Source organism: Triticum aestivum, chromosome 2A (assembly GCF_018294505.1).
Source record: "Triticum aestivum cultivar Chinese Spring chromosome 2A, IWGSC CS RefSeq v2.1, whole genome shotgun sequence".
Taxonomy (NCBI): domain Eukaryota; kingdom Viridiplantae; phylum Streptophyta; class Magnoliopsida; order Poales; family Poaceae; genus Triticum; species Triticum aestivum.
The window spans coordinates 316,095,731-316,105,898 of record NC_057797.1 but is presented as its reverse complement, the minus strand read 5'-3'; positions in this window follow the sequence as shown (position 1 = coordinate 316,105,898).

Genomic DNA, 10,168 nt, shown 5'->3' with positions numbered 1-10,168 from the left:
GCTGCTGAATCTTTGGATGTACTTGCGTAGGGGCTCTCCTTCCTTCTGGGCGAGCAAATGAAGATCACTCTCCTGGCCATGAGGCTTGTGTCCGCCGGTGAAGGCGCCGACAAACTGATGGCACAGATCAGCCCAAGAGGATATGGAGCTTTCCGGCAAGTGCATGAGCCAGGATCTGACGTTGGGCTTGAGCACCAGCGGGAAGTAGTTGGCGAGGATCTTGTCGTCTCGTCCCCCGGCAGCCTGCACCGTGATGGTGTAGATGCTGAGGAACTCTGACGGATGCGTCTTGCCGTCGTACTTCTCCGACACATCCGGCTTGAAGTTCTTCGTACTGGGCCACTGGACTTGCCGCAGCTCACGGGCGAACGCAGGGCAACCTACCGCGTACGGCAGATCGCCTGGTTCCCCTGGCGCATGCATGTCAACAGAGGGCCCAACGCGCTTGTCGGATTGACGTCGCGCTTCTCTTCGGCGCTCGATGCGGGTTCGAGCGTCTTCTTGCTTTCGTTCCTGGAGAACTTGGCGCTGGTCGCGACGCGCTCGTGGGTCCGACGACGCGGTGGAGCCGCTGTCGGGGTGGACCCGGCGAATCGGCAACTTTGGCCTTCGTAGTGGAGAGTGCATGGAAGTCGCACCTCCCCCGGTCTTGTTGCCGTCGGCTCGCGTCCGGCTGTCCTGCCGCGGCAGCGAGGTGTTTGGTTGCCGCGTGGTGTCGCCGTTGACGAAGCCGATGAGGCTCTGGATAGTGGCCCTCCATTCGTCGGTCTTGTCCGCCGTCCGAGGGTAGTCTAGGAGAAGTTGCGCTCGCGCCAAGGCTTCTGCTGGAGTGGTGGGTGGCAGTGGCGGATGGCGCGAGGAGCGGGACGTGCTCGAACTTCTAACTACGTTAGAAGGAGCAGTATCCCGCCCAGGCGACCGTGCCCCGCTCGTGCCAGCATGCTGGCGTGCATGCTGTTCTTGAGCGCCCCGAGATCCAGCAGCTTGGCCTTGGTCTATCATGCGCATGGCGCTGTGAGCGCCAGGGCGCTGTTGATCTTGCACCTCCTGAGAGTGGCGCGGAACATCCACAGACGCCGAGGCTTGCGCAGCCTTGTTCTTGGACCTGGCAGCATCATGAGCTTCCTCGTCGAGGCCCATTCTTCTGCCGGCGTCCATTCCACAACCCGTTTGCTCCAACGGTGGCGGAAGCGATGCGGACGGAGCGGCTGATGCTGAAGTCTTCTTCTTCGGTGGCATGTTGATGAAGAGAATGCAGATCTAGCTCGTGTGAACGCCGGATCAGGTTCTCACAATCTCGACGCCCCCTACCTGGCGCGCCAAAGATGTCGGGGGACGCTGACCCACGAACACCTATGGGGCCGGCTGGCCGGGCCCCTTTCGGTTCGGTGGGGGGGCGGAGACCGCGCGAAGAGCAGATGGAGGCGAGGCACACGGGCGGTTTTACCCAGCTTCGGGCCGCACGGATGCGTAAAACCCTACTGCTGCTTGTTTGTGTGTATTGGATTCTTGCTCAGGAGCGATGGACGCTGCCAGACTGAGCGCGAGGGTATGCCTGATGTTTCGAACGAGCCGAACCTCCTCTACGTTGCGCAGGGGCCTCCTTTTATACGCTAAAGGGGTCACCGACAGGTGGCAACACAGAGGAGGGTAAAAACGTAAAAAGCAAGGTAGTTGGTACAGTTGCTTGTACAGTGCACCCTACCTAACTCTGACGGCAGGGGACAAGGGCATTAAATGCCCGTCTGAGTCGCCCGAACAGTGCAGAGAAGGACCGTTAGGGGCGCCATCGTTCGCCACGATGGTGATCTTGTCAGCGCCTGCTTGCCACCTCGCACCCCTAGCTGCACGGCCCCCTGCCGCGTGTGCTTGGGAGGGTTCCAGAGCGACACGTTGGCAGGTGGGCTGGAGCGCAGGCACGAAGTGGGGGTTTCCCGCGGCAAGCTCCTTGCCGTGGTCGTCATCTTGTCGCTGCTGCTATCTCGTCGGGCCCGGAAGCTTGTCGCTCGCCGGGCTCCGAGGTACCTTGGCCAGTCTTCCCGGCAAGCTCCTCTTGCCGGGGCCTTGTCGCCTTGCCGGAGCGCGTGGTGCGTCGCGGCAAGTTCCTTGGTATGCCTTGAGTGGCCTTCCCGGCAAGCTCCTCTTGCCGGGGTCGTGTTTCCTTCCCGGCCAGCTTCTCTTGCCGGGGCCTGGGTTGGCTTTCCCGGCAAGCTCCTCTTGCCGGGGCCTTGGTTGGCCTTCCCGGCAAGCTCCTCTTGCCGGGGCCTTAGTTTGAGTACTTTGCTCTTGAATGGTCTTCAAAGTTGCCGCGGAGGATCTTGGCGGTCACCCGGCAAGCCTTGCCGCGGGATGCTGCGACTGCCCGTGCACAAGTTCGGGGTAATAGGGTACCCCTACTCTAGTACACCGACACTGATCCTTTTCATGGTTATGAATCTGAAACTGTTGTGGCACATCTTACTAAATTAAATGATATAGCCACCCTGTTCACTAAAGATGAGAGAACTCGTTACTTTTATATCCTTGAAATATTTCTGTTCTCATTAAAGGGTGATGCTAAGATATGGTTTAATTCTCTTGATCCTAGTTGTGTGCGTAGTCCCCAGGATATGATTTATTACTTCTCTGCTAAATATTTCCCCGCTCATAAGAAACAAGCTGCTTTAAGGGATATATATAATTTTGTGCAAATTGAAGAAGAGAGTCCCCCACAAGCTTGGGGGAGGCTTCTCCAATTACTTAATGCTTTGCCTGATCATCCTCTTAAGAAAAATGAAATACTTGATATCTTTTATAATGGACTAAGCGATGCCTCTAGAGATTACCTGGATAGTTGTGATGGTTCTGTTTTCAGGGAAAGAACACCGGATGAAGCTGAAATTCTATTGAATAATATGTTGACAAATGAAAATAATTGGACACCTCCAGAGCCAATTCCTGAGCCTATTCCTAAACCAACTCCGAATTAGAGGGGTATTCTATTTCTCAGTCCTAAAGATATGCAAGAGGCAAAGAAATCTATGAAAGAAAAAGGTATTAAAGCTGAAGATGTTAAGAATTTACCTCCTATTGAAGAAGTACATGGTCTTAATTTACCTCCTGTTGAATTAATATATAATCTTAATCCTTTACCTATTAAAGAAACTCATGGTCTTGATAACCCGACACAACTAGTAAAGGTAAATTCTCTCTATAGATATGATAAAGTTGTAATCCCATTTACTAAGTTTTCTAGCCCATGCTTAGATGAGTTTGATAAATTTATGGCTAAGCAAGAAGACTTCAATGCCTATTTTGGTAGACAATTGAAATACAATTCAAATATGCTTGAACACTTGGGAGATTATATGGCCAATGTTAAAGGTGAACTTAAACTTATTAGTAAACATGCTTCTATGGTTACCACTCAAGTAGAACAAGTACTTAAAGCTCAAAATGATTTGCTCAATGAATTGAATAGTAAAGATAATGATAATGTTGTTAGAGTGGCTACTAGAACTGGTAGAATGACTCAGGAACATTTGTATCCTGAAGGCCATCCTAAGAGAATTGAGCAAGATTCTCAGAGAAATTATATAGATGCACCTAGTTCGTCTAAAAAGAAGAAAAAGAAAAATGATAAGACTTGGCATGCTTCTAGTGATCCTATTATTGAAACACCTGAGAATCCAAATGATATTTCTATTTCTGATGCTGAAACTCAATCTGGTAATGAACCTGAAACTAATGATAATGTTAATGATAATGTTCAAGATGATGCTCAACCTAGTAATGATAATGATATAGAAACTGAACCTGCTGTTGATCTTGATAACCCACAATCAAAGAATCAACATTATGATAAAAAAGACTCTGTTGCTAGGAAACATGCTAACGAAAGAGAACCATGGGTTCAGAAACCCATGCCTTTTCCTCCCAAACCATCCAAGAAAAAGGATGATGAGGATTTTGAGCGCTTTGCTGAAATGATTAGACCTATCTTTTTGCGTATGCGATTAACTGATATGCTTAAAACCAATCCTTATGCTAAGTACATGAAAGATATTATTACAAATAAAATAAAGATAACGGAAGCTGAAATTTCCACCATGCTTGCTAATTATACTTTTATGGGTGGAATACCAAAGAAACTTGGAGATCCAGGAGTACCCACTATACCATGCTCTATTAAAAGAAACTATGTTAAAACTGCTTTATGTGATCTTGGAGCCGGCGTTAGTGTTATGCCTCTCTCTTTATATCGTAGACTTGATTTGAATAAGTTGACACCTACGGAAATATCTTTGCAAATGGCTGATAAATCAACTGCTATACCTGTTGGTATTTGTGAGGATGTGCCTGTTGTAGTTGCAAACGTTACTATTTTAACGGACTTTGTTATTCTTGATATTACCGAGGACGATAGTATGTCTATTATTCTTGGAAGACCCTTTTTGAATACTGCAGGGGATGTTATTGATTGCACTAAAGGCAATGTCACTTTTCATGTTAATGGTAATAAGCATATGGTACACTTTCCAAGGAAACAACCTCAAGTTCACAGTATCAATTCTATTGGAAAAATTCCATCGATTATATTTGGAGGTTTTGATATTCTTATTATTGGGGATGTGCATATCCCCATTGAGGTAACATAGTGTTATTCGAAATTTCTCCGGTTCCATGTTATTCGGAATGAGTTCGTTAACATGACTTGATCAACCTTGTTAGTGGATTCCTTTTGATGATCATGAGATGGATGAAACTAGAAGGCACAACCTTCTGTACCCCACTTTTACTTAGTGTTATTTATATTAAATAAAATAAAAAACAAATATATTATTTGTCTGTTATCTGATTATCCATGCAATATAAAATACCTCGAAAATAAAAGTTCTCCAAATGCCCTGGAATTTAAATATGATATTTTCTAGAATTTTTGAGGATTTATGGAACTGAGAACACACCAGGGGGGTCAACCACCTGCCCACGGGGGTGGAGGGTGCGCCCACCCCTCTAGGGCGCGCCACCCTGCCTCGTGGGCCCACGGTGGCCCTCCTCCACATATTCCTGCACCCACACACTTCATCTTCCTCCCACAAACACGAATATCCAACTCAAGCACGAGTTCTAGCTCATCTTGCTACCATTTTCGATCTGCTTGCTCAAAGCACCTCTCACAAAACTGCTTGGAGAGATTGTTCCTTGGTATGTGACTCCTCCATTAGTCCAATTAGCTTTTGTTCTAGTGCTTAGGTGACCCTGTTCTTGAGCTTGCATGTCAAATTTATATGGTTCCAAGTAGTTTTGATGCATGATATAGGCCCTAGGCACTTGTAGGAGTAGTTGCTATCAATATTATTGACTTTGGTTTACTTTTATTTTGAAGTTACTAAAAAATTCAGAATTTTTCACAAAATGATGTGGACACTTTTGAGGGGCTCATCGAGCCAAAGCTCGAAGGAAAAGGCACCAAAGCCTAAGTATAATCTGCCTCGCACCATGGAGGTTAGGGCGTGTGAATGGCCTTCCAAGGATTTCTTGAGAGCCGCCGGGATTTATGAAGATTCTGATGAATTGGCTCATAATGCAGGCCTCACCGCTTTCCTCCATGACCAATGCGATCAGTATCTCTTACTCACAAATACCTTTGTGCAAAACTTTCATTTTCATTCTAGGAACTCTTCACCTACGGTGGAGTTTCATTTATATGATGAGCATAAGGAGATGTCACTTTATGATTTTTGTCGGATTTGTCTAGTCCCTTCTGAGGGCAAGACAGAAGAACCACATCGTGATGATGTGGAGGGTTTTATCGATACTATCACTGTAGGGGAAACAAGGAAGGTTTCCGATGCACGAATCACTAGCATACATATTCCTGTTTTACGTTACTTTGCATTATTTGCTAGTCGTTGCTTAATTGGTCGTGGAAACTATGGAAACCTTAGTATTCCTGATACTATTATTTTGCTCCAAGGTTTATACGGTGATAACACTTTCAATATGGGCAGCATTATTTCTAAATGGTTAAGTCTGAACCGTACAAACAACCCCATCTTTGGAGGCATCTATGCTTCACGCCTAGCTGCACATTTTAACCTACCTATTAGGCTTTCTGAGAAGGAAGAAAAAGTGCTGCCTCGTGTTTATTTAGATTATAAAAGTATGGTGGCACATGATTTTATTGTTAAGAATAGGGAAGGAGAGCTTAAATATCAATTGTTTTTTAACAAACATCATCCTGGGACTATTACCCTGCCTGCTCCTTCTTTGTTTGATTTGTCTATATGCACGTACCTTGTTCCGTTGAAGGCTATTCATGCCTACCGGAACCCTGCACCAGCTGAGGAGCCAGAGCCGGAACCACAAATTGATCCTTCACGACAGTCTAATTACCAGTGGGATCCTGAGATGATTGTCAGCAGTGGCAAGCTGAGTCTTCCTCTTCTTCATCTGAGTGCGACCCCAAATATTATTATGTATATCCGCCAGCCCAGCCGTGGCCATAGACCAACTTAGGCCAAAAGCCTAAGCTTGGGGGAGTACGTATTTCCCACCGACATTACATTTATATTCACACACTCATTGCTAGATGTCGGTGCTCATACTTTTTCATTGTATCATCCATGCCAGTTTATTTCCCTTTTTATGCTTTCTTCTTGTGTGTTTGATAAACCTTAAGAAAAACCAAAAAAAATTAGTTGTAGCTTTTAATTAGTTTACTTTCCATGCTTGTAGTAGTAATTAAAAAGAAAACCCAAAAATATTTCCTGTTCTTCTTCCGCTTGTTGGGAGCTTTCCTGTGTAAATAGTTTTATTTCTTTTCTTTTCTTTGGGGGTCGATAGGAGAAGACCATAATTAAATTCTTGAAGTGGCTCTTATATGCATTATTGTTTATCTGACAAAAGAGCCCATATTGTCTTTTCTTCTCCTGTTTATTGAATGCTTGCAGATTCCAACTTAGTCCAATGCACGTGCACTACTATTATTATTCACATCGTTCAGTCGTGCAAGTGAAAGGCAATAATGATGATTATATGATGGACTGGCTGAGATAAGAAAGGCTGGTATAAAATCGACCTCTTTTGTTTTTGTAAATATGATTAGTTCATTGTTCCTGATTCAGCCTATTATGAATAAACATGTTTGCAATGACAACTAGAGATCATAGTTTCTTGTGCCATGCTTGATTAGCTATGAGTTATAATGGTTTACCTTACATGCCAACATACTATTAAAATGGTTATGATGTGGTAAGATAGGGTGGTATCCTCCCTTGAATGATTTAAGTGACTTGACTTGGCACATGTTCACGCATGTAGTTGAAACAAAATCAACATAGCCTTCACGATATTTATGTTCATGGTGGATTATGTCCTACTCATGCTTGCATTCGGTATTCATTAATTTTAATGCATGTTCATGACTGTTGTCGCTCTCTAGCTGGTCGCTTCCCAGTCTTTTGCTAGCCTTCACCTGTACTAAGTGGGAATACTGCTTGTGCATCCAATCCCTTAAACCCCAAAGTTATTCCACATGAGTCCACTATACCTACCTATATACGGTATCTACCTACCGTTCCATGTAAATTTGTATGTGCCAAACTCTAAACCTTCAAATAGATATCCTGTTTTGTATGCTCGAATAGCTCATGTATCAACTAGGGTTGTCTGTATCTTCCATGTTAGGCGGGTTATTCTCAAGAGGAGTGGACTCCGCTCCTCACTCACGAGATAAATGGCTGGTCACCGGGATGCCCAGTCCCATGCTTTATGCAAACTAAATCAAAATAATTGCAAACAAAACCCCCCTAGGACTCTTGTTAGTTGGAGGCACTCGTTGTTTCGAGCAAGCCATGGATTGATGCTTGTTGGTGGAAGTGGAGTATAAAATTTATCATTCTATTTGGGAATCGCCTATAATGTGTGTAGTATGGAAGATATTGCCATCTCTTGGTTGTTATGTTGACAATGAAAGTATACCTCTCAAAATATTATTCACCTCTGTTTCAAAACCGAGCTCTGGCACCTCTACAAATTCCTGATTCCCTCTGCAAAGGGCCTATCTATTTACTATTATGCTGAGTCATCATCCTCTTATTAAAAAGAACCAGTTGGAGAGCACTGCTGTCATTTGCATTCATTACTGTTAGTTTACATTGAGTATGACTTGACTGGATCTCTTTTACCATGAATTACAGTGTCTAGTCAGTCCTTGGTCTTTAAAGGTGCTCTGCATTTATGTTTTGCGGTCTCAGAAAGGGCTAGCGAGATACCACCTTATTATATCATATTATGATTGTTTTGAGAAAGTGTTGTCATCCGAGATTTATTATTATGCCTTGCTAGTTGATTATGCTATTGATATGAGTAAACTTGAGATCTATGTGTTATTGCGAATGTGGTTAGTTATAATCTTTACTGAAAACTTGAATGCTGGCTTTACATATTTACAACAACAAGAGCAAACAAAGTTTGTAAAAGTTTTTCTTTATCACTTTCAATTTATCAACTGAATTGCTTGAGGATAAGCAAAGGTTTAAGCTTGGGGGAGTTGATACGTCTCCAACATATCTACTTTTCCAAACAATTTTGGCCTTGTTTTGGACTCAAACTTGCATGATTTGAATGGAACTAACCCGGACTGACACTGTTTTCAGCAGATTTACCATGGTGTTATTTATGTGCAGGAGCAAATGTTCTCGAAATGACCTAAAACTTCACGGAGCCACTTTTCAGAAAATAAGAAAAATACCTACCAAGGATGTAGGCCAGGGGGCCCACCATCTCTCCATGAGGGTGGGGGCGTGCCCCCTACCTCGTGGGCCCCCTATTGCCTCTCCAACTCTAACTCCACCTCCATATATTGAGTTTCGGGGAGAAAAAATCAAAGAGAAGAAATCATCGCGTTTTACGATACGGAGCCGCCGCCAAGCCCTAAAACCTCTTGGGAGGGCTGATCTGGAGTCCGTTCAGGGCTCCGGAGAGGGGAATCCGTCGCCATCGTCATCATCAACCATCACCAATTTGATGATGCTCACCGCCGTGCGTGAGTAATTCCATCGTAGGCTAGCTGGACGGTGATGGGTTGGATGGGATCTATCATGTAATCGAGTTAGTTTTGTTAGGGTTTGATCCCTAGTGTCCACTATGTTCTGAGGTTGATGTTGCTATGACTTTGCTATGCTTAATGCTTGTCACTAGGGCCCGAGTGCCATGATTTCAGATCTGAACCAATTATGTTTTCATCAATATATGAGTGTTCTAGATCCTATCTTGCAAGTCTATAGTCATCTATTATGTCTTATGATCCGTTAACCCCGAAGTGATAATAATTGGGATACTTACCGGTGATGACCGTAGTTTGAGGAGTTCATGTATTCACTATATGTTAATGCTTTGTTCCGGTTCTCTATTAAAAGGAGGACTTAATATCCCTTAGTTTCCGTAAGGACCCCGCTGCCATGGGAGGGTAGGACAAAAGATGTCATGCAAGTTCTTTTCCATAAGCACGAATGACTATATTCGGAATACATGCCTACATTATGTCAATGAACTGGAGCTAGTTTTGTGTCACCCTAGGTTATGACTATTACATGATGAACCACATCCGGCATAATTTTCCATCACTGATCCATTGCCTACGAGCTTTCCATATATTTGTCTTTGCGTATTTACTTTCCCGTTGCTATTGCTATCATCACTACAAAATACGAAAAACTTTACTTTTACTACTATTACCTTTTGTTACCGTTACCACCACTATCATATTACTTTGCTACTAAATACTTTGCTGCAGATATTAAGATTCCAGGTGTGGTTGAATTGACAACTCAGCTGCTAATACTTGAGAATATTCTTTGGCTCCCCTTGTGTCGAATCAATAAATTTGGGTTGAATACTTTACCCTCAAAAACCGTTGCGATCCCCTATACTTGTGGGTTATCAGGGTTTGATCCCTAGTTTCCACTATGTTCTGAGATTGATGTTGCTATGACTTTGCTATGCTTAATGCTTGTCACTAGGGCCCGAGTGCCATGATTTCAGATCTGAACCTATTATGTTTTCATGAATATATGTGAGTTCTTGATGCTATCTTGCAAGTCTATAGTCACCTATTATGTGTTATAATCCGTTAACCCAGAAGTGACAATAATCGGGACCATTACCGGTGATGACCGTAGTT